The sequence below is a fragment of the Elephas maximus genome, chromosome 10 (genome assembly GCF_024166365.1).
Source record: "Elephas maximus indicus isolate mEleMax1 chromosome 10, mEleMax1 primary haplotype, whole genome shotgun sequence".
Taxonomy (NCBI): domain Eukaryota; kingdom Metazoa; phylum Chordata; class Mammalia; order Proboscidea; family Elephantidae; genus Elephas; species Elephas maximus.
The window spans coordinates 57,961,612-57,982,065 of record NC_064828.1 but is presented as its reverse complement, the minus strand read 5'-3'; positions in this window follow the sequence as shown (position 1 = coordinate 57,982,065).

Below are 20,454 nucleotides of genomic sequence, written 5' to 3'. Positions count from 1 at the left end.
CTTTAAAAAGCAGGCCAGTGTTAATGACCTCTGAGGCCTGGCAGGTAGATTAGCAAGAGAAATGATTGCAAGAACACCTTTAAAGGGCCAAGTCACGTGAAAGGAACTGTCAATGTTCAGAAAATGTGGATCAGAAAGTCTGAACATTTCTCATGTTTGGGCCTCTGGCATCAGAGGCAAATTTTCCTTTCAGAAAATGACTCATCATAGTAATGAATTGTGGGAAATTACTAAGTGAGCTTTATTTAATATGGAGATAAATGGGGTATTTTTCAACTAACTTCTCTATTTCCTTTTTCAGTATGTCTCTTCTTTCTTTGTCCTTTACCTACCTCTGTAACTTCTTACTAGTTTGCTTACATGACTATTATAATTCTCTTTTTTAAGAATTTTCCATTCCTGGTTTCTACAGAACCTGACTTTTACTGCTTCTTTGCTAGAACACTTGTTTGTACATTACTTTTTATTCATCCAATCTTCTGATCTGAGTCTTTTTTATCCATAATATGGGAATTTGAGAGTAAACAGGCTTAGTTAAAAATAGGCCCTCTAAAATGAAAAATTAGCAGACCAGCTCTATCCACCAGCACCACCCCAACCCCCCAATGAAGTAATTTCTGTTCCCAAGTTCTTCTTGGAACCCTCCCAGGCACTTTGAGGCCAGAACAAAGTGTGGCACACCAGGATTAGAGTACATCAGAACAAAAGAATTCAGGCAGGCTAATTTGCCTGGTTATATTTTGATAGCTGATAAACTAAGAGTATGGAACTCCTGGGACTCCTGCACACAGCTTGACCAGGTAGCTGGGTTACATCAAAGTGTACTGAACACAGCCTGTTTTACCTCTGTCAATCCTCCTTTCTTGCCAAATTCGCTGCCCTACTCTTTATTCAAAGGTTATTACTCTAAATGGATACGCTAGGTCATATTGTAAAAATCGTCCTTATTTCCTTAATATCAAGTTCTTTGGTTGTTCTGAGAAATATCTACCCCCAAAGAATGCCAGAAAAGAGTTTTCAGTGAGATGATGTCAGATTATGTGGATTTTGTCTAACTTGGAGATGAATGAGACATTTGTTCATCTACCTTCTCTTTATCTAATTCTGTATTTAATACGTTCTAGAACTCAAATAAAATTCTAGAAAACACAGATGCCTTAGAGTGTACATAAGATTCTAACAGAAAAGAAATATTCCATTTTCTGACAACTAAAATTGAATAACTTAGACTTATATGAGAAGAGTGGAGGAAGAGCATCTGTTTAAAATATTTTCTAAGAAAATATTTTAAATAGGTTAATCCTCTCTATCCTCTCGTGTGATTGCTTCTAAGCATACAAGGAGACCTACTCCATCACCTTCTTGTACTGTGTGTACAAATTGTGGAACTATAAACATGAGTGTGAATTACATTCTGTGCTCCCATTATTTTTTAATGTTCTTCAAATTCTTTGGTATAATTTTATAGAGTTGAAACTTTTTGTTATCATTTTTTAGTTCAAATTTCGTACCTTTTATTGAATAATTTGTGTGATAAATGCAGATGTTAGCCGTGTGACATCCTCAGTTACTAGAACCAGTAAACCGGCTATCGTGGAATTGATTCTGACTCATGGCAACCCTATGTGTGTCAGAGTAGAACTGTGCTCCACAGCATTTTCAATGGCTGTGGACTTTCAGAATAGACTGCCAGACCTTTCTTCCAATGTGCCTCTGGGTGGACTTCAACATCTTGCCTTTCGGTTAACAGCCAAGTGTGTTAACTGCACCGCCCAAGGACTCCCAGTAATCCAAAAGAGGTTAATACAGCTCTTCAGGAAGAGACCCATTCACTTTCACAAGAGTATTATACTTTTGAAATTTATATGTAACTAGAAGGTGGAATGGGATATTTCCTACAAAGCGAATGACATAACTATACCAACTTTGATTGTACAAATTACAGCATTATTGAGACTCACCTATATCCCTGATTTTCATATACAATTTCTAACATAGATTTTTATTTTAATCTTAAGCAAGTCTATGATTTAAAAATATCTATTTTATTTTTAAAAGTCAGAAGTTCAGATATAGCCTATGTCACTTATTGCTTTTAGAATTCTTATTAAATTGCAAAAGAGTTATGCAATTTACACATTAATTCATTCTATAAAATGATACAGATCTCATCTCTTTAAAAAGTCCTTTCCATGCTGAAAACAACTGTATACTCCTGTGTTTCTATTTTCATTGATTCTCTCAAGATTTTACTATGAATCTTTAACGAGAAATTTAAATTACAGATATAGCCTGTGTATTCAGACACAAATTGATCAAAAAAATCCAACGTGCCTTGCAATAGTTTGATTTGCAATATGGGTTAATGCATGATCAACAACCACTACTGACTACAGGCTATTTTCCAAGGAGTTGCAAAAATTGCAGCCTTTTTCATTTTCAGAGATTTGATAAGAAGAAATTGATTTTTCCAAGAATCATCACTTCCTTTCACTTAAATATATCTCATACCTATAAAAGGTAAAATAACAGGTCAACCCATTGTTTCACTTCAGGTTTTGCTACAAAAGTGAAAAGAATTTTAGCTAGGATATGTCATGTCCCTGTGTTCTAAATATTAACTTAGTTTCCACTATGAAAGCAAAAAGGGAACTCAACCCTACATGCTTTTATACAATATTTCACTTCCCCTTTTATTCAGAATAAAACCCAAACTCCTTACCATGGCCTATAAGGCCTTCCACTCACTTCAGTTTCCAAACTTGCCTCCAACCACTCTCTGTTTTGCTTACTCTTCTCCTGCTGATCTTGCCTTCTTGCTATTCCTCCTACACCAAAGCACAGCCTTGCTCAGGGCCTTTGCACTTACTGTACCTTAAGCCTGAGATATTCTTCTCCCAGATACGTGCATGGCTCATTTGAACAGTTCACTCAGCTCTCTGCTGAAAGAAGTCAGTCGTCCTATGTAAAATAGCACTCTCCCATCTTTTATCCCTCACTTTCTAGTCCCTCTTCCTGCACAAAGTAGGTACTCAAATATTTCAAGTGCCTGACTGAGTCCTGTAATAAAGCACTGATGACAAAGAGTAAAAAGCTCTTCTTAAGTATCAGGGATATCTTCGTGGCAACGCTTGACCTGGTTCTGAAAGAGTAGGATCCACTAAGCACAAAACAGTATGTAGTGGTGTGAAATCGATTGCCAGTCGTTCAGAAAACTGACATATAAAGTACAAAGGGGATGAGGCTTGGAGATCGGTCACTAGGAAGCAATCGGGGGTTTTTAACCCTGGAGAAGAACACGGCCTGATTTGGAATAAATCAGGTCTTTTGGAAAGATCTTACAGATGACGGTATGGAGGACAGATTTGAGGCAAGTGAGAATGGAGTCCAGGAGAAAATTTAGTAGGTTAGCTTAATAGTCTAGGTGAGGTATGATGAGAGTCTAAACTTAAAACTTAGGCTGTGTAATATGGAATGGTGAGAAGGAGATGGGTTTTGCTCATAAAAAGTTCAGTAGTAATGGCTATTTTATAAAAATAACACTTGCAGTCAAAATTTATCTTTTTAGTTAGAATAATTTTCTATCTTTATGTTAGTATAATTTGTTGATTAAATACAATCTAAGTGAGAGAAAGGGAGAAAAATAAATATAGAAAAATACCAAGTTCACTGGGCAACTTACTACATCCCCTAAGAGACAGCAAATGAATTGTGATGGCTACCAGCTGCTGCTGCACCTTGAAATTGCAACCATTGAAATACACACTAAAAAATGTTTCTAGAGCTTTTGGATTCCCATGAGATAAATGCATTTGAAAAGCCGTATGGGTTATACATGGAAAATAACTGTAAGCAGTATATGGGGAATCGGATGAGTAGGAAAGGCTGTTCGGAGCAAGATTAATACACAGTATTAAAGTTAAATCAATAAAATTCTCTGTGGACTCGAGCACTATCTGGTCTTCACTTGGGTGGCAAAATTGAATGATGAAACAAACCATTCCATCACTTTGCCAGAGAGTGATACAGAATTATAGCTCGAAGATGGAATTCTTAAAATATTAGAAATTTTCTCAGGCTCGAAATAGCTTCAGACCTAATAGGATTTTACCCAAATACACCATTTTGTATAGAGAACAGCAAAGTATCAATTTTGGGGGCTTATTTTCTATGTCAACAGTTACTGTTTATGGGTTTAAAAAGCATACTGACCACATTTTCCAGATATTAATATACTGCCTCTCAGCTCCAAGCCCCCCTTTGTTTTCCTTGTGCAGACTATATTTCTCCTTCACCAGCTGTCTGGACACTAGGCACAGCCAATCAGGAGTCCTGGAGGAACACTGCCAGGTTGGAGGAAGAAGGAAACTTTCAGGGGTCCCAATAGCCACTGGCGGTCCTTGAGTTCAGCAGCAGGTGCCCTCCAAGAAGGGTCACCATGGCCATGGTAGCTCTCAAGTTTCCACCACAAGCAGTCCCCATCAAGCTCCTTCATCACCACAACAGTGAGCAGTTTGTTCCAGTAGCAACCACACCCTCTCTTCAGAGTTTCGAATCTCAGCCTTACGGGACCCTCCCCTAAGTTGGTAAGTTTCTTCCCCGATCATTTTTTCTCATCCCTCAGGGCAATAGCCACTCTCTGCAGATGCTACCTATGTACATCTTAACGTTCTCTTTCACACTTGTTATTAGTTAACCACCTCTTGTCTCATTAAAAATTCTTTATATCAAGTTTTCCCTGTCAGATGACCGGTATGGTTTCTGCCTCCTGACTGGACCCTGTCTGATACACTACATGTCTGACGATATGTCATGTTGGCATTTACTCATCCTCCCACAATATTATGGGGCAGTTAGGAAATTAAAAACAAATTTGAATAAAAAGTATGTGAGACAGTACAGGAGAGGTCAGCACAACTGGATCAAACCAAAAGCAGTTTGCTGAATACAATGAAATGCTTTGAAGGCCAGAGTAGTAGGGGTGGGTACCTGGGGACCATGGTCTCAGGGGACTTCTAGGTCAATTGGCATAACAAAATGTATTAAGAAAATATTCTGCATCTCACTTTGGCGAGTGGTGTCTGGGATCTTAAACACTAGCAAGCGGCCATCTAAGATGCATCAATTGGCCTCAGCCCACCTGGAGCATAGGAGAATGAAGAATATCAAAGACACAAGGTAACTACGAGCCCAAGAGACAGAAAGGGCCACACAAATCAGAGACTGAATCGGCCTGAGACCCGACGAACTAGATGGTACACTGCTATAACCAATGACTGCCCCAACAGGAAACACAACAGAGAATCCCTGATGGGGCAGGAGAACAGTGGGATGCAGATCTCAAATTCCCATAAAAAGACCAGACTTAATGGTCTGACTGAGACTAGAAGGACCCCAGAGGTCATGGTCCCCAGACCTTCTGTTAGCCCAAGACTGGAACCATTCTGAAAGCAAACTCTTCAGACAGGGATTGGACTAGACAATAAGACAGAAAATGATACTGGTGAGGAGTGAGCTTCTTGGCTCAAGTAAACATATGAGACTATGTGGGCAGCTTCTGTCTGGAGGGGAGATAAGAAGGCAGAGGGGGACAGGAGCTGGCTGAATGAACACAGAGAATACAGGGTGGAGAGGAGGAGTGTGCTCTCTCATTAGGCGGAGAGCAACCAGGAGCACATAGTAGGGTGTATTTAAATTTTTGTAGGAAAGATTGACTTATTTGTAAACTTTAACTTAAAGCATAATTTAAAAAGAAAGTATGTGAGAAATCAACTAGTCAAACACATTCATTTTACACTTAAAGAATGTAAGGGAAGTCCATAATTGTGACTGCCCAAAAGTCACAGAATTGAGTAACTGTAGGGTCAAGACTAGAAGCTAATTCTCACAACTCTTACTAGAGCATCCTCTCCAGGGTATCTCATAGTGTCTCAATACTGTGACCTTACCCAGGGACATTCAAGGAGAGCTGAGGCTTGGCTCAGAGTCAGCAGATTCACTTTACCCCAATTTCCACAAGGTGTTTCACTACAGAGAATTTTATTTCTCAGTTCTATGTATTATCTATCTACCTATGGAATGAGGGGTAGCATTGCTGATGCTAGATGGATCTTGGCTAAAAGCAGAGAATACCAGAAAGAAGCTTACCTGTGTTTTATTGCCTATGCAAAGGCATTCGACTGTGTAGATAATAACAAATTACAGATAACATTTCGAAGAATAGGAATTCCAGAACACTTAATTATGCTCATGTGGAACTTGTACATAGACCAAGACGCAGTCATTTGAATGCAACAAGGGGATACTGCGTGGTTTAAAGGTATGCATCAGAGTTGTACTCTCTCACCATACTCGTTCAATCTGTATGCTGAGCAAATAATTGGAGAAACTGAACTATATGAAAAAGAAAGAGGCATTAGGACTGGGGGAAGACTCATTAACAACCTGTGATGTGCAGGTAACACAATCTTGCTTGCTGAAAGCGAAGAGGCTTGAAGTACTTACTGATGAAAATCAAAGACTACAACCTTCCGTATGAATTATACCTCAACATAAAGAAAATAAAAATCCTCACAACTGGACCAATAAGCAACATCATGATAAATGGAGAAAATGTTGATGTTGTCAAATATTTTACTTGGATCCACAATCAATGATCATGGAAGCCACAGTCAAGAGCTCAAACGGCATATTGCATTGGGCAAATGTGCTGCAAAAGACATCCTTAAAGTGTTGAAAAGCAAAGACATCAGTTTGAGGACTGAGGTGCGCCTGACCTGAGCCATGGTATTTTCAATCATCTCATACGTATGCAAAAGCTAGACAATGAATAACGAAGACTGAAGAAGAACTGATGCCTTTTAATTATGGTGTTGGCAAGGAATATTTAATATACCGTGGACTGCCAGAAGAAGGAACAAGTCTGTCTTGGAAGAAGTACACCAAAGTGCTCCTTGGAAGCAAGGATGGTGAGACTTCATCTCACGTACTTTGGACACGTTATCAGGAGGGACCAATCCCTGGAAAAGGACATCATTCTAAGTAAGATAGAGGGCCAGCAAAAAGGAAGAAGACCCTGGACAAGACAGATTGAGACAGTGGCTGCAACAATGGACTCAAACATAGTAATGATTGTGAGGATGGTGCAGGACCAGGCAGTATTATACACAGGGTCACTATGAGTCATAAATGACTCAATGGTACCTAACAACATATATTATCTATCCTTAGTTGCATATCCTTAGGTGGAAATACACTCCCATCTTTGAGTATAAAGAAGAGCTGGCCTGCCTGTGTTGTCAACATCTTAGTAGCACATTAGAATCACCCAGACATTTTAAATATACTATGCTTAGACCACAACTCAGAACAATTATATCAGAATCTTAGAGAAGGTATAGCCTAGCATCAGAATTTCTTTTAATCCTCCCAGTGATGCCAATGTGCATCCAAGGTTGTGAACCAATGTATTAGAACTTGTTTTGTTTCCAAGGAAGGATGAGGCTGGAGTGGGAAGTGATTGGTTTGGTGATATTTTGATTGAGGAGCACTGACCCCACACTTTTTCAAACACCACCTGCAATCAAGGAGTCAGAATGAGAGGAATGTACCTGCCAGAAAGATGCAAAATGTCCAAGCTTTTCTGTGACCAGGCTTCTTATAACAGTGCTCACTCACTCTGACATAAGAAACCTCCTAATCCAGAAGAGTAAAAGCTGAAGACAAAGGTAGGCTGGGTAAAGAGAGATAGCTCCCAATCTACTCAGGATATTGTACAGACACAAATGAGTAAGAAATTTAAGTAGGAGGGTAGAGGGGTAATCAATACACACAGCCTCACTAGTAAAGCTTAATCCTAATTAATTAAAACTGGAAGAATACTAAAAGAAAATATAGCTGAGTATAATCTGGGGGTGGAGAAGAGTTTTCTAAAGCATATTGTCAAAGTCAGAAGGAAAATTTTATATTGCTTTATGTATATTTGACTAACTTCAAAAAAGAAAAAGATCAATATATCTCTATGAAAAAAAGAAAAAATTTAAAAGACTGTAAAAAGAAAATATTTACCTCTTACATGTCAGAGAAAAGGCTAATGTATCTACTATATTGAGATCTCTTAAAAATCAATGAAAACATAAATATTGTAACATAAAAATGGCAAAAGGTATATGATAATTCTCAAAAGAATAAATACAAACAGCAGATACATAAGCGATGTCCAAATTCAATAATAAAATGTTAATTCCACGAAGATTTAAAACATGTTTGTACATAAGTCTGTGTTAGATATGGAGAATCGGGCACTCCCATTGACTGTGGATGGCAGTGTAATCTGTCTTGAAAATAATTTGAATATGCACAGTCATCAATCTAGTAATCCACTTAGCAGCTGTAGCACTTAAGCACTGTGCCACCAGGGTTTCCTATAGAAAGTTATCCCCCCAAAAAATCATTGGACAAATGCCCAAAATTTAATGCATAAGAATGTTTTCATCAAAGTTGAAAAGGACAGGACAGATTGAAACTAATTTAAATGGAAAAGGAGACTTACTGAAGGATACTGAAATTCAACAAAAGCCAAGCACTGGAAATAAGTACAACTGGGCGGTGGTTAAGCGCTCGACTCAAACCCATCAGCTGCACCACGAGAGAAAGTTGTGGCACTCTGCTTCGGTAAAGATTTAAACCAAAAACCAAACCTATTGTCACTGATTTCGACTCATATTGAAAACAGTATGGGGCAGTTGTACTCGGTCATATAGCGTCACTGTGAGTCAGGATCAACTCAATAGCAACTGGTTTGGTTTGGTTTTCCAGGCAGGGCTCACGCAAACTGGAGCTAATAACAAGAAAATTGTCAGAACAAAGGCAGCAGCTTTCTGCATCCCTCTCCCAAGACCCAAATCATCCACCCTTACAAGAACTATACTCCCAGTCCCCCTCATTCTGCTCTTTTTCTTCTTTCTATAGCACTTTTGCCTTCCAGTACACTACATTACTCAGTGAAATGTCTATTGTTGCTTGTCTATTCTAGAATGTAAGCCTCATGAATGCAGAGATCTTTGTTTTATTTACTAATGTACCCAAACAGCTAGAAGAGTGAATGGCACATAGTAGGCGCTCTGTATTTCTGCTCCATTTTTGCTCTTTTATAGATCTGCTATGGAGGCAGTGGTGGTTCAGGGGTAGAATTCTTGCTTTCCTTGCAGGAGACTCAGATTTTATTCATAGCAATGCACCTCGTGCGCAGCCACCACCCGTCTGTCAGTGGAGGCATGTATGTTGCTATGATGCTGAATGATTTTCAGCAGAGCTCACATACTAAGAGACTAGGAAGAAATCCTGGAAATCTACTTTCTAAAATCAGCCAATGAATACCTATGGATCACAATAGTCTGATCCACAACCAATTGCGGGGATGGTGCAGGACTGGGCAATTTTATTCCTTTGTGTGTGGGGTCACTATGAGTCAGGGGCTGAGTCTACAGCAGCTAACAATAGACCTGCTATTGTTTCTTAACCATCAGTTTGTGCATGGTCAACTATGGTCATCCTAGCCTACAACTCAAACTATCAGTGACCAGCACAGCTTATTAGTTTCACAATTCCAAATTGCCAAGAAAGAAATCTGATTATAACTACTCACTGCATGTCTTTAAGCTAAGCCACAATTTATAGAACCACAGATGAATCCCTCCACTGGCGGGGGGTGGGAGGGAAAGAAGGTACAATGTCATGTATCCTATTGCCCATTCAGAGAATCAGAAGATGATATGAGTGGATCAAAAAATTTCTTGCACCTCTAATACAAAGGTGATGGTATATTTAAAATTATTTTCAGTACCGAAAAAATGGAGGGGAGGCCCCTAGGTAGCACAAATGGTTTGCACTCAACTGCTAACCTTGCACTCAACTAAGTCACCCAGTAGCTCCATGGAAGAAAGCCCTGGTGATCTGTTTCTGTAAAGATTACAGCCAAGAAAACCCTCTGGACCAGTGAGCAGCTCTACTCTGTAAGACATGGGGGTCACCATGAGCTGGAATTGACTCCACGGCAATGGGTTTGGTTTGTTTCGATTTATCAGGACCAAGTGCCATCAAGTCAATTCCAACTAATGAAAAATATAAACTATCTAAATATCTGTCAACAGAAAATACTAGCAAATGTGTTATTCATTGGTTTCCAAACCAGCAAAATAAAGAATTTATATTTTCTAACAATGGAAATCAGCCCAGCTCATACTCCAAGTTAGATGAAACCATCTCGGCAATCATAAAATAATACTTTGAAGTTGCAGCTGATGCAAACTAACTAAAATGTGAATAATTTGTCCTGAGTGTCCAAGAACACAAATATAATCTCTTGTAATTATTTTGTCTTCTCTTTCCCATCTCAGTTGTTTTTTTTTCCCCCTCATGACATTCTTTTCTGTCTTCCATTGACCACAGCCCCAAATGAATGCCAATCAGAACAGAGAGGATACAGTTAGGATTGAGATGGAGGGCAAGGGACAAGCACGTGGTAGGTTCATGACTGAAGCATGGCACAAATAATAAAAGTAGGTTTTAGAAATAGTATCTGACCAAAGTTGTGCAGGATGCATTGGAGAGAAAGAAGGCAAGGAGACAGATGCAGGAGGAGGCCAAAGCAGACAGTCCAAACTGGTACAAAGATCTGGTCTCTTAAAATGGGCCACAATTACTATTCAGACCCACGTTTCTAAGATATTCTGACACAGATGCTGCCATTAGAGAGACAGAAGGTGGCCCCTTTCAATCTAGCATGGGCTAACATCAATCTAGCATGGGCTAACATAAGGGATGCTTAACTACTCCTGCTTATCTTTCCTAGGCATGAGTAAACTTGCATCTCTGTGAATGATGCATTGTACCACTTAACACTAAAATTAATAGTAACATTTCTTTAATGATTCAGAGGCTCTTCAACCTGTAACAATAACTAAAACTCATCATTATAAAAATCAATTATCACTGCATGTGTGATTTATAGAAATGTTATTTGAAACTTCTGGTAAAAACTACTCTGAATAAACAATTATATACTAAAAACATTTCAGTGAGTTTTCTTTTTTTGTCTTTCCTCCTCTTTTCCAGTCAAAATTAAAATACTTTCTTAAACTATAAGTCTTCCAAAACAAGTAAAATGACACTAAAAAAGCCTAACAACATTTTCTAAATCTAGAACACATGCTGTTTTTAAAATATATTTGGTCATAAATAAATATATTGAACACATTAATAAATGCCCCTTTCAAAAGCTCTTCAATCTCAAGGACTTTAAATCACTGCTCAGAAAATAAAGGACTACCGGGAATTTGAAAAGTAAGCATAATTCAGCCCTCTCCAAGTTATTCTGCATTTTTTCAAGGTCAGTTGTTCCTATAAAACATATATAAATATGTATATCTTGTCTCTGAGTCTGGCTCATTTCAATGTCCTGAAGCAAAAGGAAATAGGAAAGTCATAACAGACTTCCAGATACCAGAGCTTGAATGAAACTTCAAGAGCATCTATAAACTTGTGCCATCAAGTGGTTTAATATTTTTATATGCATGGACTGCATTTATGTCAGGCTGCAAGGTATTTATCACTGACTGCAAGGGGTAAGACAGCAGCCTGAGCAAGCTGTTTACAGCAGGCATTGTTGTTAATCTACCAAAAGCAAAAGCTGAATCCCATTGACTCCACAATGCTTGAAGAAACAAAGTGTTTTTATGAGGAATCAAACAAATATAATCCTGCTCCACTGTGCTAACAAGACAGAATTCAACGGGCTGACAATTATCCAGGATGAATTTTTCTTTACAAACCTACTTTTGGGTTCATGACAATATTCAGTCTCCCCAACAAAAGTATGGCATTGAGATAAAGGAGAAAAAAAAAAAAAGTATATTTGGAAGTTACTTTTCAAAGCTTAAAAAAAAACTAGCAAGCCAATTACCAGATTAACAGAGCTCCTTTTATCCAGGAAAGAAGTAGTCTCATTAATTCACACAACTTTGTCCTCTAATTTCAGTTCTTTGCTACTATTGAATTAAAATGTGTTAGCTCTGAGTAGATTCCAACTCGTAGAGACCCTATAGGACAGAGTAGAACTGCCTTATGGGGTTTCCAAGGAGCGGCTGGTGAATTTGAACTGCTGACCTTTTGGCTAACATCCAAATGCTTAACCACTGTGCCACCATAACAGTCACTAAAATTAAAATTTAAAAGTTCCCTTTCCCCATATTTTAATAAGCTAAATAATGTGTCTATTTATTATTTTTAAACAAAGCTTCCTAAGCTACTAAGGTGAAAGAGATGAGAAGAGAAAGAGAGAGAGAGATTTCATGAAAACTCCTACAGTGATCTAGAAGGTATGCCAGATTCAGAAAGGGTATCAGATAGGATAAAACAGGCAATATTTACCACAGCGAGTATATTAAGTTCTCAAGCACATGTCTTTGAATAAAGCAGTGCTATTTGGTCTTTTTTTATTTGGTCTTCTTACATTCCAAATTGAAAATTGCTATAATATCCATGAGATCTATGCCACACACAGGTCAGTAAACAGGATAATTATTTCAGTAGTGGTCAATTAACACCATAAAAACAGGCTTCTGGAAGTTTAATATGTTATTAGTTTACTCTGAGAACTTGCCCATATACTGATGTGGCAGAAACACTAGCACAGCCCAGAACATTTTACGTCCAAAATATAAAATGCCGCTTCTGTGTCTCAAGTGCTAGGTGATCTCCCAAATTATAAAAAAACCCAGATTCTGACTCATGGAGACCTCACGTGTGTCAATGTAGAACTGTGCTCCATAGAGTTTTCAGCAGCTGATTTTTCAGAAGTAGATCACAAGGCCTTTCTTCAGGCGTATCTCTGAATGTACTCGAACCCCTAACCTTTCAGTTAGCAGCCAAGAGTGTTAACCACTTGTACCACCTTAGCCAATATGTAAGGACCTCTGGTAGTGCAGTGGTTAGGTGTTCATTTGCTATCCTAAAGGTCATGTTCCAACCCACCAGCCGTTCTGTAGGAGAAAGATATAAATATTTATAGGCTTGGAAACCCTGTGGGACAGCTCTACTCTGTCCTATAGGGTCACTATGGAGTACCTTCAGCTATTAACTTCAAATGAGAGACTGAATGGTGCCAGCCTATGAGAGACTGAATGGTAGCCTTGAAAATTTTTCCCAAAGAGCCAAGTATGATAATCCAATCTGAGCTCATTGTTCCCATCTGAATGTATCTATTCTCAAAAGTATAACAAAAGTTTTAGCTGCGCATGACTCTTTCACACTAATTCAATTCAATATTTAATCTATGTGAAATACCCTTTGTTAGAGGCACTATGAATCAGACATAGCACAATTTTTAAACTTAGAAAGGAAAGCCAGAGTGTACTCAATCAGAAGTCAAAGTAATAAAGGATTCAGCAATTTTTGGCAAACATTGACATTGCATATTGAATTCATAATCTAATTATTTCTAAAATCGCATTTATTATAGTTTCCATTTATAGACTTTAAAAAAAAGATGTTCACCAAATGAAAAGTAGAGAAAATAATTATAGTACCTGCTAAATTGGATAAATTCTTCGAACCATCATTATTTAGAAATGAAATGAAAACTCATTCATGAAATATCTATCCCAGTTGGTAATACACTGGGTCTATTTGAAGGAGATTTTTAAGTCCAAACAAAAACTATCTAGTATCTTTGTCTTACGAGTGAATTATATACTTGAACCATAGTACATATACAGTAGCTCTGTTAATCAGAAATTATTTCCTAGTTAAAAGCATCTACATCAGATATGAATATTAAATGTGACTGTTTCATAGGCCTTGGAAATAATCAGGAATAAGAATTTGGCAAAAGCCAAAGGATACAAATTAGAGGTACAGGTTTGTTTGACTCTCTGCATCATGATTTTCTCAACTGAGTAGGAAATGTTAGACATGCTAGTCTTGTGCGCTTCCACTTGAAAGACCTTTGTATTCAGTGGAACACTGATACAGACAAGGGAGCTATACCTTAGAATTTAAATCAATCAGGAGAAAACAATATACAGCCTGTGTTTATTTTTCCAGTTGTGTTCTATCAAACACACTCATCTATCTGCAGTTATATGTTGTTGTATTCTGTACCTGTAATAGTAAATACTAGTGACTGATACTTCTTGGAACTCATAAAGTATTTGTCTACCAAAGCTTGGCCACATAGAACAGGGCTGTTTCTTTTGTGTAATTTGCCATCAATACCATTTGCACTGTACAGTTGAAATTCTAGGAATGTCAGTCTTTCTACGAACACATCATTAAAACAGCCTCCAGGGAATCAAATCACCCAAGAGTATTAATGGAATAAGGAAACTCTGCCAAAAATACTGTTATTCCATATCTATAATTGGGTATCTGCCTAGATGTTACCATGCTAAGTTTTAAATTTTAAGTAATCCTTATAAATATTAAGCATTCCAATTTCAGCATACCTGTTGCCCCCTAGTCAATTCCAACTCACAGAGACCCTATAGGACAGAGTAGAACTGCCCCTTAGGGTTTCCAAGGCTGTAACCTATGAGTCAGAATCAACTCAATGGCAATAACAGAAGCTGACTGCCACATTTTTCTCCCACAGAGCAGTTGTTGGGCTCAAACTCCTGATCTTTCAGTCAGCAGCCTAGCACTTAACCATCAGGGCTCCTTAATTTCAGCATAGGAATCAAGAAAGAGGCTGCATACAGATAGTTTGCATATAGTGTTTAAAAACTACACTACATCTGAGCACTTCTCCTTCATTGAAAACAGACATAAAATCTTAAGAGAAAAAATAAATTGAAACCAATCATAATGAATTGCTTCTATTCTTTAGGCAAGGTTATTAATTGCCAAAGCTTGGATTGGTTCATCTTTCCTTGCACAGGAAGTTTCATTTTATTTTTGTCAAAGATAGTAAATCATTCCATCCAAGGGCATAAAACAGTTATTTTTTAAACTTTTGTAAAGAGACAGCCAATCAACCTCCCCCACGACAGATACCGCATATTGGTGAGTCCACTTCTTGGTGCAGACAATTCTCTAGTTAATAGAAATCCAAGGTACGTGTGCAAGAGACAGTCAGACTGCAACTTCTGCCATTTACACCAGCAATTCTCATTGCAGACAAGGAACATTTAGCCAGAGGCATTTTTTTCTAAAGATATTTTCAGGCTTAACAACTACAGTTAACAATTAATGAGAAAATTTTCTGCCTCAATATTATATTGAAGTGGCATCTTAATGACGAAAGAATTTCTTCACCAAACCAAAGCAATGAAAATGTGGATTACAAGTCAAGGTTCTCATTTCAAGTTTAAACCAAACATCTGCAAAATTAAAAATAACTTAGTAAGGTTAGTAAGTACAGTGACAAGAAGAGAAACACTGAGTAGTTCAAGAAGGACTAAACAATCATGAAGTAAGAGTGTAACAAATTCATTACTAGTATAAAAGCAAACATTCATTTTAGTACTGAAAGCCAGAAAATAAACATTTCAAAATCATACAAAATTATAGCTACGTTTTTGAGTTTGTGGGTTCGTCAAATTTAGGAGCATATTGACAGACAAATAGCATTACTTCCTAGCTATATATAGAAAAAATGAAAGAATTTCTAGCATGCTATTTTATGATCATTAATATAAATAGAAGAAACAAAAACAGGGCAACTGATTCATATTGGAAACTGAGAATCAAAAACACACTGACCATTTCATGAAAAGAATTTGTTTAAAAAAATAAGTAGATCCCATCATAAAGGAAATTTATCTAATCTGTTAATTTCTTCATGATTTTAAAATCAAGGGATTAAACTCATACATAAAGTAAATATAATCTGAACTGGAAAACAGGTTTATTATTAACCACAAGAGCAATAATCTTTTATAATTCCAACCACTTGTGGCTTTCTAGAATCCTAACTAGCAAGCACTAGAACATGACTAAACCGCAATAAAGCAATAGTTAACAATTTCCTTATCCAAGAGCTTACTTTTTAAAAAGTTACCAAAAGCACTAATATCATCCTATTAAAGGTGATCACAAACGAGCTCTTGTATCTCTAACTTTGTGGATGCAGCACGGTTTGGAATTGCTCTGATAAAAATCAAATTTGCCCAAAGGCATGTTTAAACTATAACACAAAATCTCTCAAAGCTGAAAAACTATAACCCAGTACCCAGCGCCGTCGAGTCGATTCCGACTCATAGCGACCCTATAGGACAAAGTAGAACTGCCCCCATAGAGTTTCCAAGGAGAGTCTGGCGGATTCGAACTGCCGTCCCTTTGGTTAGCAGCCGTAGCATTTAGCCACTACACCACCAGGGTTTCCTCAAAAAACTACAGGGTAAGCCAAAAACAAAGTAACTCTAGATAGAGAGTAGCCTTCTTTCCTCAAAGTAAAAAAAAAAAAAAAAACTGGGAAAAATCTAACTACTTATCTTTTTCAATTCGGAGGTTTTATCTTTAATCCAGTAGAAGTTAAAAGCCAATGCCTCAAAACTACACACCTGTGGGGGAAAAAATCCTCCATGGAAAACCACCTGGTTTCACATCCATATATTTATAGCTCAGCTTTTATTCTTTTTTCTCTTTTTTGATCCTCTAAGACTTGTTACACTAGACTTTTATGAGTACTATTTCATTGTAGTGACTTTTGAAAATCATATATAATAGACACTTTAAGGAAATGCTTTAATGGCCTAACAATTAAGTAAAATAATTGTTTGGGGGACATATTTTTCAGTGTAAAAAGATGAGAGAAGACAGAAGGAAATATTGAGATAAGAAACAGATAAAAATAAGAGAAAAGAAAGACATAAGTAAGAATATCTGTAACCTTCGCCCATCCTATCTTTCTACCTTTATCAACTATTTCTCCCCACAAAGTATGCCCTGCATCCCCTACTTAAGGATTATTGGCCATTTCCTATCAGTGTTTTCCCAATTCCACCCATTTCTGCCATTTTAAATTTCATCTGTTCTTAGACTCAACAGAAATACCATTTCACTAATCCCAACAGCCTCTTAAGCCTTAAACACATACTCAACCAGATGTTCTTTCTTTTATTGAACCATTTTAACCTTTTATTCCTATCTTTGTCATGTCAGTCTAGTTGTTCAGTCAGTTCCAACTTATGACAACCCTATGTGTATCAGAGTAGAGCTGTGCTCCACAGGGTTTTCAATAGCTAATCTTTTCGGAAGTAAATCACCAGGTTTTTCTTCCAAAGTGCCTCTAGGTGGACTAGAACCATCAACCTATCAGCTATAGAGTGCATTAACTGCTTGTACCACCCAGAAATCGGCGTTACGTGAAAATGGAGGATGACCACATCATATCACAAAATGGAGGATAACCACATCATTACATAACTGCCAAATTACATCATTACATAACTGCCAAACCACTGAGAATCATGGCCCAGCCAAGCTGACACATTACCTTAACCATCACAGCCAGCATTACTCTCACCTTGCACCTCAGCATTCGTTACTGCCAAATGTATATCGTTAATATACAAAATGGTCAGATAGATTTTTTTACTACTATCATAAATGAGAAATGGTGGATAATGAGATAGTCAACAAGTGAGGATTAGGTGTATATTTATATTTGTTATAAATACATATATTTGTCATACCCCATTCCTGATAATTGCAGCCCCATAGAAAGTGGGAATCAATTATTATTGTTATATTTGTATCCCCTACTTAGCACAGTGCATTACCCATAGCAGTTTTTTAATAAATGTTTATTAGTTAATTAACTCTTGACTATTATTCTCACAATCAACAAAACCAAATGTCATGTGTGTTTTGTGATCTTACCTTAGCCTCCCCCACCTAGAAACTCTTTTTTCCTTCTCAACCTTCAGGGATCCACCAGTACCTTGTTAATAGTCCACCAGTGACATAAATGCCACTTTACCTTTCTAGAGATAAGTCTTGTGAAAACTTTGTTACAAACATTTTCTCCTTTATAGTAATTTTTATTGTGGTTTGGTGAGGAGTGGGGAGTGAGAAAGATGCTTAGCCTACTGCCCAGCTATTCCCACCACTTCTCCTACTAACTGTGAAATTCTATTTTTATATTAAAGTAGACGGTGTAGATGCATAGTCAAGAAATGGGGAGGAAAGGTATGTGAACTAAAACAATTTTAGTCAAAAATCAACTTTCCTCCAGTAAAAAAGCACTTTGGAAATTTTAGAAGAACTGTTGTTCATCAAACTTAACTATGGTGGCATTTGGTACAAAGTACACTTGAGCAGGTATGTGCACTACATGGGAAAAGCCAAGAAATGGATAGTCCCCAGTACAACATAAGTAGCCCTCTTTTTGTATACATAAAGATCTCAAGGAAAAAAATTATTGTTGATCTAAGCCATAAGGTCCTTGGGACTTTAGTCTGTTTTTTGCAGCATCCAGCAGAATATCTGGTGTTTTTTAGGACCAGCAAATAATTACTGAATGAATTAATGAATGGATGACTAATTAGTGCTATTGTACCACATTCCCTGGATATTGTATGATTCATAAGCTCCTAGTACCAGTAACAATACCTAGGTTTAAATATTTAATTTGCCTAGGGTTTTCTTAAGAGCTGAATTTTGTCAGGATTGCAGGGTTTTAACCTACATATACAAAGGGTAAAGGTGATACTCCCTGATAATTACTAAGCTAGATCATACACACACTTAAGTCAGTATCTTACCTTCAAGTTTTCTGTCCTCTCAATGATCTGGGGCCCAAGTAAATCCAACAGGGAAACAAAATTGTAGTCAGATTCCTACGTATAACCCTAAAAAAAAAAAAAAAAACAAATTCATAGGTCACTAGAATTAGCCCAGATATAAGAAATTCAGGCTGAGGGCAGCCCTTCGTGTGCTCCCATACCCCACTGTGATCCTAGTAAGCAACACCTGGCGTTACACTTGGCTTTGCATCTCTGTCTATGGGATGTTGGACCATCTGGTTCTCCTCTCAGGCTGCCCATTTTAATTTCCCTTCAGAAATCTGGATTGTTCACCAACTTCATATGGAAAAGGAAGAGACAGTGAATCAGTAAAGCATTATTATAGAAGAAGAAAAGAGTGGGAGGCATCACAGTACCTGATCTTAGAAACTACTATACAGCCACAGTAATCAAAACAGCCCGGTACTGGTACAACAACAGACGCATAGACCAATGGAACAGAATTGAGAACCCAGATGTAAATCCATCCATCCATGGGCAGCTGATATTTGGCAAAGAGTCAAAGTCCATTAAATGGCAAAAAAGCAGTTTCTTTAACAAATGATGCTGGCATAACTGGATATCCATCTGTAAAAAAATGAACATACCTCACACCACACACAAAACTAACTCAAAATGGATCAAAGGCCTATATATAAAACCTAAAATGGTAAAGAGCATGGAAGAAAAAACAGGGACCATGCTAGGGGCCCCAATACATGGCATAAATAGAACACGAACCAGAAAAAACAATGCACAGACACCAGAAGGAGAACTAGATAACTGGAAAAGCTCCTAAAAATTAAGCACTTATGCTCATCAAAAGACTTCACAAAAAGAATAAAAAGAGAAACTACAGACTGGGAAAAAGTTTTTAGCTACAACAGATCTGACAAGGGCCTAATCTCTAAAATCTGTAAAATACTTCAACACCTTAACAACAAAGTGACAAATAATTCAATTAAAAAATGGGCAAACAATATGAACAGACACTTAACCAAAGAAGACATTCAGGTGGCTAACAGACACATGAGATAATGCTGGTAATCATTAGCCGTTAGAGAAATGCAAATCAGAACTACAATGAGACATCATTTCACCCTGACAATAATTGCACTGATTTAAAAAAAAAAAAAAACAGGATATAATAAATGCTGGAAAGGTTGCAGGGAGATTGGAACTCTTATGCACTGCTGGTGGGAATGGAAAATGGCACAACCATTATGGAAAAAGATATGGAATACTACGCAATGATAAAGAATAATGATGAATCCGAGAAACATCTCACAACATGGATGATTCTGGAGGGCCTTATGCTGAGTGAAATAAGTCAATCACAAACAGACAAATACTATATGAGACCACTATTATAAAAACTCAGGAAAAGGTTTACACAGAGAAAAAAATATTCTCCACAAGGGTGGAGAGGGATGCAGAAGGGAAATCATTTTAACTAAATAGTAGACACGTGTCAACTATGGTGAAGGGAAAGACAACTCCCAATATACAGGAAAGGTCAGTACAACCTGACCAAGGTAAAGTCATAGAAATTTTCTAAACACATCCAAACACCTTGAGGGACAGAGTTTCTCGGGCTGAGGGCTGGGGACCATGGCTAGGTGGACATCTAGGATAATTGGCATAATGTAGTTCATAAAGAAAATGTTCT